The sequence below is a fragment of the Lissotriton vulgaris genome, chromosome 10 (genome assembly GCF_964263255.1).
Source record: "Lissotriton vulgaris chromosome 10, aLisVul1.2, whole genome shotgun sequence".
NCBI lineage: Eukaryota > Metazoa > Chordata > Amphibia > Caudata > Salamandridae > Lissotriton > Lissotriton vulgaris.
Window position 1 is genome coordinate 163,449,118 of NC_141698.1, and position 18,571 is coordinate 163,467,688.

The 18,571-nt window shown below is 45.6% G+C and overlaps 1 protein-coding gene across 2 annotated transcripts in view; it reads right to left on the reverse strand.

The window, feature by feature from the left end:
* GPRC5B (G protein-coupled receptor class C group 5 member B) overlaps nucleotides 1–18,187 on the reverse strand; it is a 183,795-nt gene extending 165,608 nt beyond the window's left edge. Inside the window, exon 1 of one of the 2 annotated variants that reach the window (XM_086940791.1) lies at nucleotides 17,876–18,187. The gene's annotated coding sequence lies outside the window, so the exon portion shown is untranslated. The remainder of the gene's footprint in view (nucleotides 1–17,875) is intronic. The other variant, XM_086940792.1, reaches the window with a different exon arrangement.
* Between the last annotated feature and the right edge of the window lie 384 nt (nucleotides 18,188–18,571).

Sequence of the window (18,571 nt, forward strand, 5' to 3'; positions counted from 1 at the left end):
TGTGGTGCAAGATAGCCTGAAGTGTTCTAGTACATGGAATGACACTAGCAGCGCTACATCTTAGTAGATCTTGCACAGTTGTACCAATGAGTGCTGGACTGTTTTAATAAAGTTGGTCTAATGTTGACAATGTATCAACAAATAAAGAGGGTGTTATCTGAGAGAATTAATAAAGACTACGCAGTGAAGACCAGCCACTTTGTATGGTACCTTTTGTGGGGGGCAAAAGGGGAGCAAAGCATGGTGAGACGAATTGCACGTTATATGCCTACTATGCGTTACGTTCTAGTATATTTTCTACAAAGTCCAGAAAAACAGTCCAGCTGGACTGCAGTACATGAAATATTTGCAGATAAATATATATCTATGTATGTAAAAAAAGTACTTCTTCTAATCAATAATTTAACCTTTTATGACTCAATGTGCTCTTGTATATCCTCTTATACATGTACATAATACGAGAACACGTTTTAGCCGTGTTTCGGGTTATTGCCAGCATGCCCAGCGTGCGCATAGAAAGATAAGCAGCACAGTGTCTAAGAATAAGGTAGCTCTCGAAAGTGAGATTTAACAATATATTAGATTTCTGTGGCAGAGATGCATTCAGTTCCAAGGTAACTAGAAGACAGGCGTACTCTATACACAAACTGGTTGACAGGAAGTACATGCTGAGTTCCTGACACATAATCATTATGCGCCACAGTACAAGATGGGCTGGCAATCACACACTGCGCAGGAATGAATGGAGTGAAATTCTCTATAGAATGAAACAGATAGGCATGGATTCTGAATCACAAACACCAATTGAAGAGCAGCTATTCTATGGCACAGTAACAAAGGCACAGGTAATAACTGACTGACAAATATTCTATGGAATAGCGCTAAAGTGCAGACAACAATTGATCGACAAATATACTGTGGCACACTAACTGAAGCATTGGCAATACTTGGTGGACATACATTCTGTAGGCAGTAACTGGAATACAGGCAATTACTGATGGGCATATTTTCTATCGCACAACTGAAGGGCAGAGAATAATTGATGAGAATGCATTCTGCCACAAATAACTTGGGATGCATTTTGTGTAGAATAACAGATGGAAAATCCACTTCTGGACCAGTAACTGGTAGACAACCGTTCTGAGATACCGTATCCGATGGCAAAGCAGTCTGAACTACAAAGGTTATGGGAGGAATTCTTGTAAAATTCCATTGTTTTCTGTCCATTACGCTGCTTCAGACATGGACCAGCAAACTGCAAATCAGAGTTGTGCTCTAATAGGTACAGTCAAGCTGGAACCACCAGCAGAGGGCACACAAAAACCACAAAGCGGTTTAGGCCTTTTGGGGCGTATCAGCTAAGTGTACCTTGAAACTTGTGGCACAGCAGCTATGTGACCTTTGTCTGGGCATCACGTTCTGCTTCCAAATGAAACACAAAGTACTTTGGTGGAATACTTGTAAAAGTCTCAGCCATTGGCAAACTCTTGAACTGCATTCCAGAAAGCATCCAACTCCAGACTGGGCCTGGCTTTTGGCATAGTCAGCACTTGTCTTGGTACAATTAGAACGGTCCAGCCTGAGCTGCCGGGCCAGGTCATTCCCACATAGGAGCCCAAGCAACCCTAGACCAGATATGTATTTATTTATTTTATGCGATTTTTAAAGCGCGCAAATACCCATACGGGGCTGGCGCTGGCGTTACAGAACTCTCTCATGAGATAAAAGGTGAATTATGCTGAAAACAACCATATCTTGAGATTCTTTCTGAAGTTTAGCAGCGTGGGGGCGGTTTTGATATGGAATGGTAATGTATTCCACAATTTGGCTGTCGCTATAGTAAAGCATCTATCTCCCCAGTTGGTCTTTCTTGTCCGTGGAACCTTCAGCAGATGGGCAGATGATGATCGTAAGGTTCTAGAATGTTCAAGCGGGCAGAGAGCTTTTTTTAGGAACAGTGGGCCTGGATTATTGATGGCTTTGTAGGCTATGCATAAAGCCTTAAATTTAATCCGACTCCTAACTGGGAGCCAATGCAACTCTCTAATGTAGGGGGATGTAGATGTGAATTTGGGGATGGTTAATAGAATTCTGGCCTTGGTGTTCCTCATCAGGTAGGTGCAAGTTGAGTCTTGTCGCACAGCGAGCACAGGAAAAGCATTTGGATATACCTTTCACATTTAGGCATACTGCTACAAAGTAAGTGAAAAGCCCACATGCCCATGGTACTGTCACTGGTGTGTAGTATTATTTGAAGAGTAACTGACTGGCTACCATCCAGTGGCACCATGCCTTATACACATTCTATTGCTCAGTAACAGATGGGTAGTCTTTCTAAACAATGTAGGAATTAATGAGCATAGTAACTTATTACTAACCGCCTCACCTTCCCCTTATTGCTGGATACGTAATTATTCTACAGGGGAGAAGCACAAGCACACCTTGCAAATTTTCAAGTTGCTCGGTTACACAGTAACACAGATCACCAAAATGACAAGTGCCCTACACCTTCAATTATCCTACTCAGGAATATTCACCCCACTTTACTCCTCTCCACGTGGATCGGCTTAAAGCTTAACCTTGTTGGTTAAGCTAAATGCTTAAACACACAAATATGATCCAATAGTTGCTGGTTTAAGATGATTTCAGGCTGTGATACTAAAAGAATTTCTCTGCCATATAGTGGTTTATTTCTCCACTGGACACTGCCTCCGGGCTACTAATGCGTCTTCTAAAGCCCAAGGAACACTCACCCCAGGCAACCAATAACAGAGTCGCTGTCCAGATCACAATCCAGGACGCAGAACCAGGAGCCTGCAGCCAAGTTGGGCGCCTGTACCAGCACTTCACTGCCAGCAAACCAACAGGTAAAAGAGCACCAGGAACCAGCTCCAGCACCAACAGCAGGAACCACAAAAGAACAGCATTACTCTGTTTGCACCCCTATCTTAGAACAGCAACCACACCACCCACTTTATTCTGTCACACGTGGGGCCATTGTTCTCTATAGGTTGTAATGTTAAAACAACGTCTGTACAAGCAGTATAGCGTGAAGAGATGGCAGGGTGGCAGTCAGCTCAGCCTCCGACGCTGCTCGAAGCACCATGTACAAACTTAATCAGGCGGCAATTAAAATAGAATTACATTGGGTCCCCTAAAGAGGCGTATGGGCCAAATATTAGGGCTGAGAAAAAGAGTGCGCTGTAGGAGCAAGCCACACCGGGCTAACGCCAACCGATTCCGTCCCTACTCTGAGAGGATCGCGGCTCTAGGGCCCGCCTGAACCCGCACTCTAAGCTCCTGAAGCACATACCACACTGCTCCAGCCCTACCCTGATATCTGATGTGCCCCCACTGTGGTCAAGGAATCTGGAACGGGGCGCCAGGAGCCTGGGGCCCGGAGCCTGGAGAAGACGGTGTTCATGTCGAAGTTTCGGTGTTTGGCATTTCGGCGTGTAATGTCAGCACGTCTACGTTAGTCGTAGGAGTAAAACATTACTGGGATGACCTCTCTACAGACACACATATACGAGTACCTCCACAGAAGAGCCGCATACAGAAAGACAAGTCTGTGGTTGTCCCACTCAAATGTATCATGGTAATATCCCTCTAAACAGGTTTCTTACTTTTGCTACTCGTCAGAAGGAAACAGTCTCTGTGGTAGTGCAAGACTTGCAGCTTTAGTTCCTCTAGTAAAATACCCGCCAGCACTCGCTTGCGGACACCAGGCTTAGACAAGCATCATCATCACATCCTGGCCAGTATGCAAAATTTCTTTTGAAATAAATATATGACTATTTAATCGAAGAAGATGCATCCAGTGTATGTTAACTAGTACACAAGCATGAGCTCCAGGCTCAGGCCCTGTGGATATGGAAATCTTCCATTGTGTCATCATGACAAGGGACACTGACCCTTCTGTCGGTGCGACACATACGTACATGTGTTTGTTTTGGTTTTTATAGAACGCAATTCTGGAGAACAGTAAGTGGTGTACAATCTGGTGTGGAGATGATATGAGACTGAGTTAAAAAGGTTTCAAATGAGGGTGAATTGCATCCAAGTTGGTGCTGAACGGGCAAAGGGGACAACAAAACACTATTGACCATGGAACCCTTGAGTCCCTTTAAGCTATTGTAATAACACTAGCATTCATACTTTCTCCAAAACATTATCTTGGATCATAGACTCAAAATTAGAAAATCACAGCAAAATATGAATGACTATATAAAAACTATCAGTTCAAAGTTTGACTTGAGAATGTTACCTCTAAAGATCCACGTATAGCTCTTGCTTGTATCTTTTTGTTGTGTAGGAGAGCATTTCCCTAACGGTTCTTCTCACAACCTACCCAGTGGTGCAATAATTATTTTACAATGGACAATATGGGGGAGGAGCCAAGATGGCGACCGGAACGGACGTGTGGTCCCTCGGCTCCGGAGACCATCTCCTTCTTTGTGTCTATCCTGCCGGCGATCCTGTTTTTGGAAGGCACATTGCGGAAGCCGATGTGCTCAGGCGACCCGTGGAAAAATCCTGAGGCTTGCGATCCCTTGCAAGCGGGTGTAATGTCCGACTGAAGTTTGCGGCCCGCGGCGGACCCGAGACCGGGGCCCCGAGTGGACGCTGGGGCCGGCTGCCGGGTGAACAACACCGGGCGTCAGCAGCTGTTTGGAACCGGTCGGACCACTCCCATTAGACGCGGCCGAATCTGGAACGCGCGCCCCACTGGACTGCAGGTACTGGGTTGGATGTGCCTGGCGGGTTATCCGGGGGGATTGCACGAGTGCAGAAACCCACACTGCGATTGCGGAGGAATGCTTGAACACAGCCCCGCCAGCGGCGGGAGGCTCCCGAATTTTCTACCCCTTCAATATCGAGCGGGGCGGCTTGTTTAAGGGACAATGACTACGGCCACTCTTCGGACCTGTTTGACGCCCTTCCTTGAGGTGTAAACCTGAGGCCCATTGTCAGCAGCCCTGCATTACTCGAGGTGTTTCCATTGGTGATCGCGAAGCGCATAATGGAGGGCAGCCTTGGGGAGCCTGTGTCATGGAGTGATCGTGGACGTGTGGTGCAAGGGGACTCGATCGGAAGGGAGCGTGGAACTGTTTGGGGCTATGGAGACCTATTGGCGGCTATTGACTCCCTTCATCACGATGTGTTGCACTCTGCACGGACCCTGATCGGCAAGGTGGACGCTATACTAAGTGCTCCTGGTTGCTTGGAAATGGCTGCCTCGCCGGACTGTAGCGATGTTCTTTGTTCCACGTCTGACTGAGACAAGATGGCGGCTTTGCGTAGCGGTGATGGCTCAGTGACCCCAGGTCCCTGAGTAACTCGTGCTGCTGATGGTTATTGCCCGGGCCGAAGTGAAAACCACGGACTGCAATCACAACGGGAGTTCTCTCTCTGCACCGTGTCTCCCTCAACCCCAAGATCGCTCCAGAAGGGGCCGGACATTGAGACTTTTTTCCCTGGATCGGTCTTGCTCTGTGCCACAAGTGTGGTGTACTTTTGGTCCAGCATGATAACATTGGTCCCGTGTATACACGACATGGTTGAGTGCTCAAGTCAATGTTTCCCGTTTGGACTATCTTGCACGTCTCCCTGGGCTATCTGGGTTTCCATGGTTCGCAGTGGTAGAAGAGAGAGAACGGGCCAGGGGTGAACATTTACTCTTATGGTTTGGTGGTTTCCTGTTGCTGACCTGGGCATGTGGGTGGTGTGTTGCTGCCTTTGACTGCGCTGTGTGTCGATTCTGCACCTCCAATTTACTCTGATTGTACTGATTAATATCGCCGGGCTTTCTACATTGTGTTGTCATTGAACTTATGGGATGGTGTAGCCGGGGGGCGGGTGGTGGGCTCCTCCCCGCCTTTCTTTATTTACTGAGAGTTATAGATTAGGATTCTTTTCTTACTCTCTATATTTCGGGACTCCTTTTACTGGGCGACAGGCACACTGCTAGGGGGGGTTAGGCCGTAGCCAGCTGCAGGGGTGCAGGGCGGGGGGTGGACAGGGGGGGGGGGTTTGTTTTATTCCTTTTGGTTCTATGGGCCTTCTATTCTTTTTCTTTTTCTTTCTTTTCTGGGTTTAGACGTTTCTACATGTGTGATAAGCAGCGATTCTGGCATTTTATTACATTTTGTACTTGTCCATCCTATTCCTACGAGGCTGGAACCAACTCGTTGTTCTGCGATATCCTGCTTCTGTCTATCCTTCAGAAAAAACCTTTAAAAATTAGACCTCAGTATCTCTGTACCATATCCTTTGCGCCTTTCTCTGTTGCAATGTACTGTATCTACGAGCCCGAGGGCTCCTTGCTGACTGTATGTGCGATTTTCTTTCAATAAAGGTCTTCCAAAAATTTAAAAAAAAAAAAATACAATGGACAATATTTGTAATCTGAAATAATCTGGGTGGAAGGATGAATGCATCACAGCTACTTGGAATTCGATATTTGTGGTGTGACATAATATTTCAGTTGGCTGTGATTTCTTATCTGGCAGGTAACATGTTCTGCTGTCCACCCCCTGTTGATAATGAGCAGGGAAGCCCTCTAATGGGACATAAATCACTTTCCTTCTGGGTAGTGTGGGAACGTTTTAAGTACTGGAGTATTTCCTACACTATGCTTCAGAACTGTTGGTAGATAGATATGTTTATTGATTGATTATTTAAAATCTTTACCAAAAGAGAATGCACAATATACAATTTCAGTTATAGTAACACAGTAAAAGTAAAATAAGCGATCATTTCATAATCTTAAAAATTCAGAAATATAAACAGTATCATAGTAAAAAAAAAAAAATTTATTCCAGTTTTTTCCATGCACTTATTAAAAATTTTGAGAGGGCAGAGTTAATATGTATATCTTCCAAGCAAAGACATTTGATTAGTGCTTGTCTACATGTCCTTATTGATCTTTCATTGAAATGCCTTTTTAAAAGTGTTAATCTTTCATTTTTTAGTTCCGGGCAAAGGCACAATAGATGTATGAACTGTCTGAACAATACAGGGTTTTTTAATAATACAGTGGGAGAAATTTGCTATAAAATGCAACATTTAACCTCATTATGCCAAAATATCTTTTTGGTTTTATAATCCTCCAAAATTCCGTTGGAAAGGGTTGACACTCTTCTGGTGCTTGTTTAATTGGAATTTCTGACCTTGTTGCCAACCGTGATGATTTTGTTTGGAATTAAACCCCTGCTGTACTCTCCAAGCTTTCAGTGCCTCCTAAGCCTATGTGTGTATTAAAGATGAAGGGATGAATTAGGTCGTAGAGAAAGAGAGAGGCTGCACCACTTCAAGTGTGGCTTGCTACACATATCACACAACATCTCTTGAATTGAATAGAAATGTAGCACAAGCAATTTCTCCAAGCATAGTGAAAAATACTACAACTTGCCAAACTTCTTTAAGGCACAGCTAGAATTCAGCAAAATAAAATTTCCAGAGTTTTATAGAGCGCAAACTTGACTCGAAGCGGTCATCAGAGCGCTTTACATAGCACCAGTTGCATTACATGTGGACACATTCATTTTTGTTAGGCACGGGGAGATTGACCTCTTCGACGCTGTTGACGGCTCCCGGCTGTCATGAGTCACGGTGGGCGTGAGCTGATGACGGCCGGGAGCCGTCATGACCACGCCCGCGATTGGAATGCTCAGCACTGCGGCGGAATTCGCGCCGCAGTGATGAGGTTAAGTGATTTGCCCAAAATCACAGGATGCTCAGCGTCATTACCGAGACTCAAACCCAGTTCCCTAGATTCGAGGTCGACCGCCCTAGCCGTTAGGCCAACTCCTCTCTATATTCGGTAATGGGAATGCTGCAATTACTTTACTGGACTAGAGAGTGTGGCTGCCCCCTCCCTCCTTGCCATGTCAGTGGCCTTGTATTGTGAACCTACAAAGTCGGTGTTGGCCACAGTGCTATTGTGCCTCCAATGTCCTCGTTCAAGTGCAATGAAAATAAATAGTATTTGCATTAAACTGTACAACCATACCATGTGTAGTTTAATCACTGAACAGGTAAAAGAACTGAGAGATGTCTCAATAAATAAACAGGATGTATCTAATATTGTTTCTTTGTTTTGTATTTCCCACTAGACACCGACACAAAAGGCCAGATGTAGGAACCCTAATACCGGTCGGTAACGGCCGAAATTACCGAATTTCGGCCGTTACCGAAACAGGGAATCACCGAATCGGTATTTACCGATTCGGTAAATACCGAATCCTACCGATTCGGTAATACTTACCGAGTAATTACCTACATAGCATTTACCGATTCTAAAATACTGAATCGGCAAAATTCTGTATTTTAGATTCGGTAAATGTAGTTTACCTACATCTACCCTAAAAAACGTAATCAGCCAAGAGCTTGGGTCCCTGTACAAAAAGTTCTCTTAAAGCGTCAAAAATATCCCTTAGGTTTTTTCCTACATTGGTAGTAAATTTTCAATGCTTATTACATTTACAACAAAAACAGGAATTACTCTTGGAAATGTACTTCGTTCATAAAGTCCATATACCATTTCATGAATTGTCCTATAAATAGAATATCCACCTCACTTTTTGGTGGTAATGTGCATTTTCATATTTTCGCATGTCTACTTTTTTTTCTATGGCCAAAACATGCCTACTAGACCTTAAACGCTGGCCCATTGACTTTCCATTCCCGCCTTGGAAATAAAGTTGCCCCTAAATTTACAAGCGTTTTCAGAATGGAAACTGCCATGCAAAAGTTAGGTGAATGTCCTCAAACATAAGAGTCTGGGGGCCAGATTTACCACGTAATCCTGCAGTGCAGCAGAAGCAAATGCTGTGCTGTGCGAAAAGGAGTGAGGAGGAGAGTGCCTTATTTACCGAAATATGGCCCGCTCCTCCCCTTTCCCTATTGCCAGTGCTGAAACATGATGCTATGCGCCAGGGAGACACCTTTGATCCATAGTGCCAGGATGTCTTTGTGAGTCTAGCAAAGATTTTGTACTGGAAAGGTACCCTTCCAGTTCCAAATACTTTGCATAGACTGACTTTAACCCTTTTTTTACCTCGTTGTATGTGTGCTGTAAAGTGCAGCACACATACAAAGTTGGAAAAGGAAGGAGAAATAAAAGCATTTCTCCTTTGTTGCGCCAACTTCAAAAGGGCTCAGTTTTCTTACGCTAAACCCTTCCTACTTTGTTTAGTAAATAGGGTTTAGCGTCAGAAACCTTGGAGGGTTGCATGAAAACGCCCATACTTCACCAATGGTGGGCGCCCTTGGCGCGAAGTAAGGCAAAGCAGCGCACAGTGCTCCTCTGCGTTACTTTCACATTATTTCCAGCGCTAAACACGTTTAGCGCCGATAAGCAAATCAGAAAAAAAGATTTTGCACAGATTTTCATCACTTTGTGACGCAAACATAGTGTAAAATCTTAGTAAATCTCCCCCTGTGTGTGTATCATGCATTTTGTGTCAGAGCCCACCACTGTCAGAGGCAATAGGAAACGCCCACCATTCTTATGTCTTTCCACCACTGTAAGAGATAAGTTTTGATCTTGAAATGTTTAAACCCTTCGCTGCGGGGTGTTCCCCCCAACCCCCTGCTGTGCGGGGGGAGGGGGCCCGTGCGCGGCGCCGCCGTGCTGGTGACGAGCTCAGCTCGTCACGGCCACACCCGACTTTAGAATGTTCAGCACAATGGGGAAATTAGCCCTCATGACGAGCTGGGCTCGTCAGCAGCACCCATGTGGTTAAACCGTGATGGGGACATGGAAACATTGCCTTTTTCCAAAAATTCTTTATAGCAATAATGCCATTCCAAAACTGAATGCCCAATCAATGGTCAGGGGCTTCGGCACACAATGCCATCTCGGCTTTGTGAAGATACGTGTCCTACCCTTTATGCCAGCCCCTGTCCAATGACCTCAGTTCTTCTTTTGTTCTGCTATTGGAGCACGCGGAACGCCCACTGAAACAACACGCTGTCCAAAGAACAAAGGGACGGGTCAGAGTAACAAAGGTGAAAGCGAGCAGGAAAGGGTCAAGGGAAACACAGAGACAAGAGGAGCCCCTGAAAACTGAAGTCTGTCTGAGTCCTTGGAATACAGAAGTGGCAGGGAAGAGCTTCAGAGGGTCATTCCCATGACAATCATTCTGTAATAAGTAAACAGTCAATCTCTCTCTCTCTACACTCAACCTTCCACTCAATACTACTGCAGATATTACTTGTGTACTTTAGTTTACATTTGCAACCAATGTTTATTTTTCATAATCCACCTCAAACGTGTTATACTTTGCTATTTCCATAGGCAACAAATGTTTATTTTGCATAAGCCATTTCAAAATCCAAATTAGTGAACGTATAGGAAGTCAAAACAAGTCAAGCTTCACACAGACTTTTATTTTTCTGATGGAAAGCCATGTTTAAAAAGTAACAATAATATAATTGTACTTCTACAGCCAGTGGGCTAACAGGTTAGAATATAGCTGAAAGAGTTGCTGGGTCCTATTGATAAAATAAGCTCTGTGTCCATATAAACATGCTCAATGTGTCCTAAACTGCAAAAGGACGTGGTTAGGTTACTGAAGTTAGGTTTACCATGCAGAGAGATTTTGTTTGAGATGTAGGAAGAACTAGGAACGCAATGATTCCATGTTTCTAAATATGGATTTAGGCAAACATATTTAGCGTTTAGTAGCCGGTAGTGTTAACATTATTGATGTTGAAATCGATTGTTATTTGAATTAAAATCTACAACACTTTTTAAAGCTTTTTTTAACTCCAGTTGATAGTGAATTCTGAATAACTGAATGAGACACAAACATGTTGGTTTAGAGTTAAGGTATATGATATTCAGAACCTTACTTGCTCTGCCACTGGCTAGTTGGAACTTGATGTACTGTGTAAAATTGAAAGGCTTGGCCAATTTCTTATTGTAAAGATGGCTTCTTTCAGACCACCTGAAAATGTCCATAATGAAAGGAATGAATGGAAATTGTCCAGCCATCCTTAAATAAAGACAGCTAAAACATCAGTGCAGTAAAGGTCAATCAAACTGAGCTTTAGGGGGACAAATGTGCCACAAACTAATGTAAATGTAAATGTACAGGAATTTATATAGCGCAAATCACCGAGCGGTTTCTAAGCGTTTGCTTAGGGAACCCGTCCTGGTATTTCCTTGTGAGATAACCCCGGCAGGGTATCCGCAAGGTGAAAGCCAGGCATCCCGCCGCGAGGGGCCGTTGTGGAGATTAAGCAAGCTATTGCCCAGAGTTACAGAGTGTGAACCCGTGAATTGAGTAGGCACGGGAGCGAGAATTATCTAGTCCATGGACATTTTAGGACTCAAGACCCCGCCGAGCCGGGAATTGAACCCTGGTCCCGGGCTGACCTCTGCTTCCTGGTCTGCCTCCTCTAACCAGTGAGCCACACTTCAGGAAGATAAGCCCTCCAGCGGCAGGTGATCGTGCACAATTGGCACAGTCCAAACATCTCCTAATCCATCAGGCTAACTCCATACCATGGGTTAAAGCTGCACGCATTATCCATGGGTGCTAATCCAGAAGTGCTGCTCCATCTTGTGCTCATGCCGCTAGGCTCTACATTTTCTATCCAGAGTCTAGGCTAGGGTCTCTTCTGATATGACATGTTGGAGCAGTGATTCTGTCTCGCTGACACAAGAGCTGGTATGGGACAACCACCTCATTCATAGATACTGCTTCCACCGAAAATTTACAGAAAAGTGCTTCTGCTAGGCAGTTCCGGATACAGCAATGCCCCTACCTTCAACCCAGGCCTGCAGGACATCAAGAACTCACCTCTTCTGGTCAAGCATGAACAGCTAGCCCAAGGGATTCCCGACTTCAGAGAGGAGTGATGGAGGCTAGAACGGCCCCACAGTGGAATGGTTCTCACCACGCCAATTACCAGCCACCAGCCGCCACCAGTTTCCTCTTGCAAGAGCTACTGGCCCCTCTTGTCATTCTCGAAATAGGAACTACACTCTCTCCAGAGCGCAGTCAGTAAAAGGTACAAACAAAAGATCGGGTGCCATTGCGGGCACTCATTCACTGGGTCTGAGAGTCGTCTCCCATGGCCCCAGGTATTACAGCATGGAAGCCAGTGACTCCTGCCAGACGTAGTTCTATTTCGGATGGGCTCCAAGGAATGGGACTGGCTATCTTTCTACAGTATCTCAAACTGGGAACCTTGCAACATCCATTTTTTAAATGTGTTTGTATTCTATCATCATTCCGTTCGTAATTTTTTCAGCTTGGTGACCTGGATAGTTCCTTTTATTCCTGGTATGTTTGTTTGTGCGAAAAATATTTTTTAACCTTTACAGGTACTCCAGTCAATAAGTCTTGAGATCTCCAAATTGACGCAGGTCTGGTTTTGAGCCATTTTAACTGTAATTGATCAAGGGCCATATGTATCAAGCAAAATTGCATTTGCAAACACCGAAATTCGCAGAATTTCGGCGTTTGCAAATGCAATTTTACCAAATGGTATGTATTAAGGCAAAATAAGGAATTGCAAAATTTGCAATTCCTTATTTTGCGATTGAATTTTGGGAATCGCAAATTTTGTGATTCCTTAAATGCAATGTAAGAAGCACCAAAAAAGTGCCATTTGGCCTTAAGGAATTGCAAATTACCACCAACTTCAAGTTGGTGGTAATTTGCGATTTCTTCGAAAAATGCACTTTTTTGCATTTTTCAAAGTGCAATGTGAAGCACATACATGCGCACCCATGCTTATTTCAGGGGTGCAACTGGGTGTCCTTTTGACACCCCTGCACCCTTGAAATTGCATTCTCAATGTGCGATTCGCTAATTGCAAATCGCAAGTTGAGAATGTCTTCCCAGTCATTCCTATGGGCCTCCATGCCCATAGGAATGAATGGGGAGGTATTCCTTAATTGCGAATCGCAATTTGCGATTCGCAATTAAGGAATATGTAAGATTTGCAAAATTTATTGCAAATCCTACATACATAGCTTTTTGCGATTCTCAAATAGCGATTCGCAAAAAATCCCTATTTGAGAATCGCAAAATGACTTCTTGATACATATGCCCCTAATACCACAAACACCGTACAATGAAACTCACTGTTTTTTTGTCAACACAGTAGTAAACAATCCAGGCCCTACCACCTGCCTGCTTTCGGGGCAGGAAAACATCCATTCGGCCCTGACCAACATTTTTCACTCACCAAGCCTCGTGGAGAGCCCAGGTGCCTGCTGACTAGGGGAGAAAGTTCCAGATCTCAACCCTTTCATCCCCATGAGAGCACATACAGACTACCATGCCACAAAGCTTTCCTCAGGAGCCAGGCAAGTGTCCACCATTACTATTTAACCGTGCATTGCTCCCTTTCCTCATCCTCGCTATATAGCCCATACATAGCGCAGTAAGTCAAAAACTGCGACATGCCCTGCACATTCACACGACTGTTCCCATGAGGCACAGGGTCAGACTGATTTGCATATGGCCATGTCTGAACTGGGGTGGCAGAGTGGGCTAAAGAACGGTGATGGATTAAACCCAGATCTGTTGACTGGGTGTGAGTGTTTTGAAATTTTTATGTCCCATGATTAGGCGGGGGTTTGTTGTTCAACGTACAGCTGCCAGGATTAATATTTTGTGCTAATTTATTTACTCCTGTCTGTACGATTTTAACTGTCAACTTCTATTCCTTTTGCCACTTTTATGTGTTTTTCTTAATTATGATCCAATATAAACGCGTGCTAGTATGTGTCCTATCTTTACATGAATTTTCTCGGATTTCCGTATAAATTTTGTATTTTCTAAATTTTTAATGTAATGGATTGATTTCATATTTTGCTTGTATGGTTTGTTTACAAATCGAATAAAAGCTTTGAAACCGAAACCGATTGGTTCAGATGCTCCGTCCATCACCCCCTTTTGTACCGCTATGCACTGCACATTCTCACGTGCACGTGGCTGCTGCCTTTTTATGACAAAATTCTACCCCACGTTTCAGATTTGCTGAACACTCCTGATCCCACATAAAAGAAATAACATACATTCCGCTCAACATGCAGGCTCCTATGCTGTTTTAAACTCTGAATCATCTTTTCTGACTCTTTTAAAATGCAATATTCTATTTTGTTAAAAATTCACGACCCCGTTCAAAGGAGGAGGAGGGGGAGGGGTAGCGTTCTTGCCCCGTTCGTTTCTGGTGCTCCATATATGTGCGAGAACAAACAATGCCTTCATCTTCACTCAAAACACCGAAAATCGAGAATTCATGTGTGTTTTTTTTTAATTCTACACAGACACATAATTACGGCATAAAACACGCCAACTGAAACGGGCCTTGAATTCCGGTACACAATCCACGCTGTAAACAGCCCTGCTATGTGTTATGGGGCTCTACATAAATATGCGATGTTAGGCAGCGTCGGCACAGGGGTTAACATATCTACATACTCATTTACAGTGAACAGTCGGGGCTGATTGTTTCCTTTCAAGGCGGCAAAATTGGACCTCCGGTCGCGGCAAATTGGTCAGCCCGCCTGCCCTCGAGCTCCCACCAGGAGATGGGATGCTGTGAAATGTCTCGAGGTCCTTCGATGCCCGCCCAAACATCCCCCCCCCCCCCCCCCCCCACTCACACACACACACTTCCTGCATACAATCCGCGGGTTAAACACCCCAGGAAACTGCGGTACTCAACTCAAGCTCCCACCAGGAGATGAGATGCTGTGAAATCTCTCGGGGACCTTCAATGCCCGTCCACCACCCCCCCCCCCCCCCCCCACCCCCACCACCAAACACTTTCTGCATATAGTCCGCAGGTTAAACACCCCCAGGAAACTGCGGTACTCAGCCTCCCACCAGGATGAGATGCAGTTAAATATCACGAGGTCCTTCGATGCCCCCCCAACCACACACACACTTCCTGCATACAGCCCGCGGGTTAAACACCCCAGCAGACTGCGGTACTCTGCACCATGGAGGCTGTGGGTCTGGGGCAGGATACATTTACAGGAGTGGTATGCAGGTTGGAAGGTCTCCCCGCCCGTGATAAAGTGTGTCCCATGTATATAGCCTTGGACAGCACGGCTGGTGGGCTTCACTGCTCACTTGCGTTTGTGATTGTGAGCGCACACTAATATATGCGCCACATTTCCCACAGATAACCAGGAAACAAAAATGCACAAATATGTTAAGTATTTCCATAGCCAAAATGTACTAGTGCCCCGTTTTGTTTCGTTCACAAACAGTGCATGTTTTGCTGAAAAGTTTCCACAAGGAAACAAATGATTTCTTCTGGGTAGGTCCTGACGCGCACGACCCAAATGCGTACACGGAGCGGGGCATTTCTCATTCAGAAAAATCTTCGCCCAGCGCCGTATTTAAATAACATCACACACCGAGCCCATCTTTCGCGCTTTTTTTAATTTTTGTTTTTTTTAATCCAGCCTGGTATTTGCGACAATGCATCTAACGGGAGGACTGAGGCGGACCACTGTCTCACTAATAATCCCCCACCCCATTTCTTTGGTTTCCTCCACGGCGGTGGGAGGGAGGCTCGGTTTCTATTTAAAATGCTTTACATTTCGCTGCCCCATGCTAGGTTTCAAGTCTACGATGTCCTCGGCGTCCAAACAATGGAGGCTGAACGTGGGCAGGGCTGAGACATATACATGCATGATTATGGTAATGTGAGTGCACCCCAGGGAAGCAGGGCCCAAGGGGGCGGAATTCCCCGGTCTGGGGTTTATGGACACAGCAGTGCCCACTCACAAAACAAATGCAGATGCCAGTGTGGGAATGGGGGAAGGGGGGCTGTCTGGGTTATAAAAAAAAGCCATGCATGTGAAGAACTAGGCATACGTTTCCCCGCTGAAATAAACTGCAGGGATACCCCCCCCCCCCCCCCCGCCCATAAAATGCCTGTGAGGCAGCAGGACCCCCCCCCCCCCCCTCATTTTCTTGGAACCTTCGCGAGGGGCTCCTCCACTGAAGCTTTTATGAGGGAAAGTCCTGGTAGAAATGTTATTCCACCAATTAGCACGTGGTCCAGTGGCGGCAGACGGTATTTAGGTAGCTGCGAAAGCTGGAATCCAGTCCCCCGGTGACCGTAACATTGAGGAAATGCTACTGGCCGTTCAAAACCACCGCCCAACCTGAATTATGAACTGAATGGGATGCTGTTATTGTATTTGTCCTGTGTGCATGTATGCAGTTATGCATGAAATAAACACTGCATTTATGCAAAGGAGCGCAACATCATTACGCTGTAAGCGAGTTTCAAGTCGCAGCTGGCATTCCCACAACAAAGTTCGCACCGTCTCTTGCTATTAATTGGCACTCCAGTGCTCGGTTTGACTAAAGCACCTCCAACACCCCCCCCCCCCCCCCCCCAAATACCGAAAGCCCCCATAGGGCGCCCCCAGTTCATCCATCCAGACAGGCTTCACCACCACATTGCTATCTTTTTAACACAAAAAAATGCAATCCGCAATATACCTTCATAAACACTGTGTCAAATAAGCGGGGCACTTGAGGGGTGTAATGCGAAACAACCAAATCAGTACTGAAGAATAAATCTATTTTCTGCCCTTTTTAAGCTCAACAAAGTGCAATTGAAACAAAGTTCCCGGCAACACGGACACACTTGCTAGTGTAACCAGGCGCTTTACAAAATACTAATAAATAAAAATACAGAACATCGGAACCCCTCGCGGCTGTCGGTCATAAATCAGACACTTATGATATTAATAGGACGAGGGAACTGAGGCAGATGATGTCATGTGTGTGCAAAATAGCATACGGAGGTAGTCGTGTCCCGTACGTAGTCATAGCAGTCGGTACAAACTTTCGTGTGGCCATACGTGCATGACAGTGTGTGGTCAACCTCAGTGCATGACGCATAGGCACTGACAGACGCGGAGGGTCGCACTTACATATCTAGTGACATTGGACATCACGCACCACAAAGCTCTACCGGCAGACATGGATGGCTGTATGTATACTGCTGACCGTGGGATATTTCCAATGGATGCATCTGCGGCGATTGTCTGTTTGCAGACACACCGCATGTCACCGCGCGCTCAGATTCTCCCACACAGCCGCCGCAAAGCACTATATTTCCACGCACTTGCTTTGGGGAGCCATCCATGCACGCACCAAAAAAAGCACCCCAGCGTTATAAAGCACGTTGCAGTTAGTTTGCCAGGCGTGCTCATGGCATGTTACATGATGTAAGTCTCGCTTAGAATGATTGACGTCTTGTTTGATACCAGGGTGCTGACGCGTTGTGTAACATCCTTCACGGGGACAGACATTATGCCGTGTTTGCATTGATAACGGGAGCTTATTGCATGCACCCTTTGAGAGATAATTGCAACGGGCATACAAGCGTGTTGCACGTCGCTAGGAGAAGGTGCACCCATTACAAATAGCGTTATGCTTGTGCTATAATGATGGATATAGTTTTTTTATGCAATGTGACAAAGACCACAGCGCTGTGCGTGATGATATGCTGGGTTATTGCTTGCCCCCGTTGTCTGTAGTATCCGAGGCATCCTATGCAATACTGATCATATTACACAGCGGGTCATATAGTTATAGATTGTGTATGCCATTGTTCGTTGTGCCCTCATGGTGCGTCGTTGTGCGCTATGGTGTGGCGTTGCATAAGATGACAGTGCCATAGACAGAGCTCTTGAACTCCAAAGGGGGGCGTGGGCTATGTGAACGTGGACATGTATGAAAAACAACATCCCTCAGATTGGAGCGGTGCAGCAGAACATGGGTAGATCACAGTATCTCCCCTCCTCCCCCACCCCCACTGCAGAGCATCTGTTGGGGGGTTAGAGGCACAGTGACAGACAGGGGACACTTACAGTGCGTCGGAGAGAGCCTGCAGGGCCGCTTGCTATGTCCAGGCAGAGGCCACGGTCACATTTCTGCAGGGGGGGCTAGGTGTCTCCCGACCACCCGACTGTGTCCAGCAGATTCTGCGCCCGGAGCCCGCGGTGGGCTCTGGAGAATAGAGGAGGGTCGTAGATCCCTGCAACGACGGCTATTTAATTTCCAACCGTGTTCTTCTCTGGGGTCGGGGTACTGAGCGCCGTCGCTTCCCTACCTGCAGCAGGGCGTACTCCGTGCCCACTGCGCTTAACCAGGCTCCTGGGGCTAGGAATAACTGGGACTCTGGGTTCAATCTCCGCTCTGCGGTGCGTCTGGCTGAGCCCCGCCCCTCTGGACTCTATTTCCCGCCCTCTCCTCTAGATGTCACACCCACCCATGACGAAGGCTCTGTCTGCCCCGCCCCTGCTTCCACAAGTCAGGACTATCCTGTCCTTGTACTGTTGAAGTCTGCTTTCGGGACCACCACAAGGAGACCGCCATTTGAAAGAGCAAGGGAGGGTGTGCATTAAATAGTTGAAAAATGATTTTAAGTGTAGCTATATTTATTCAAGAGCACTGAAATCTCATGACAATGACAGATGCCCATAAATATTTTAGAATATTTTTGAATTACATTTGTAAGTACAAAATTTGTTAACAAATATAGTTTCCTTTTCAATTAAGTTATC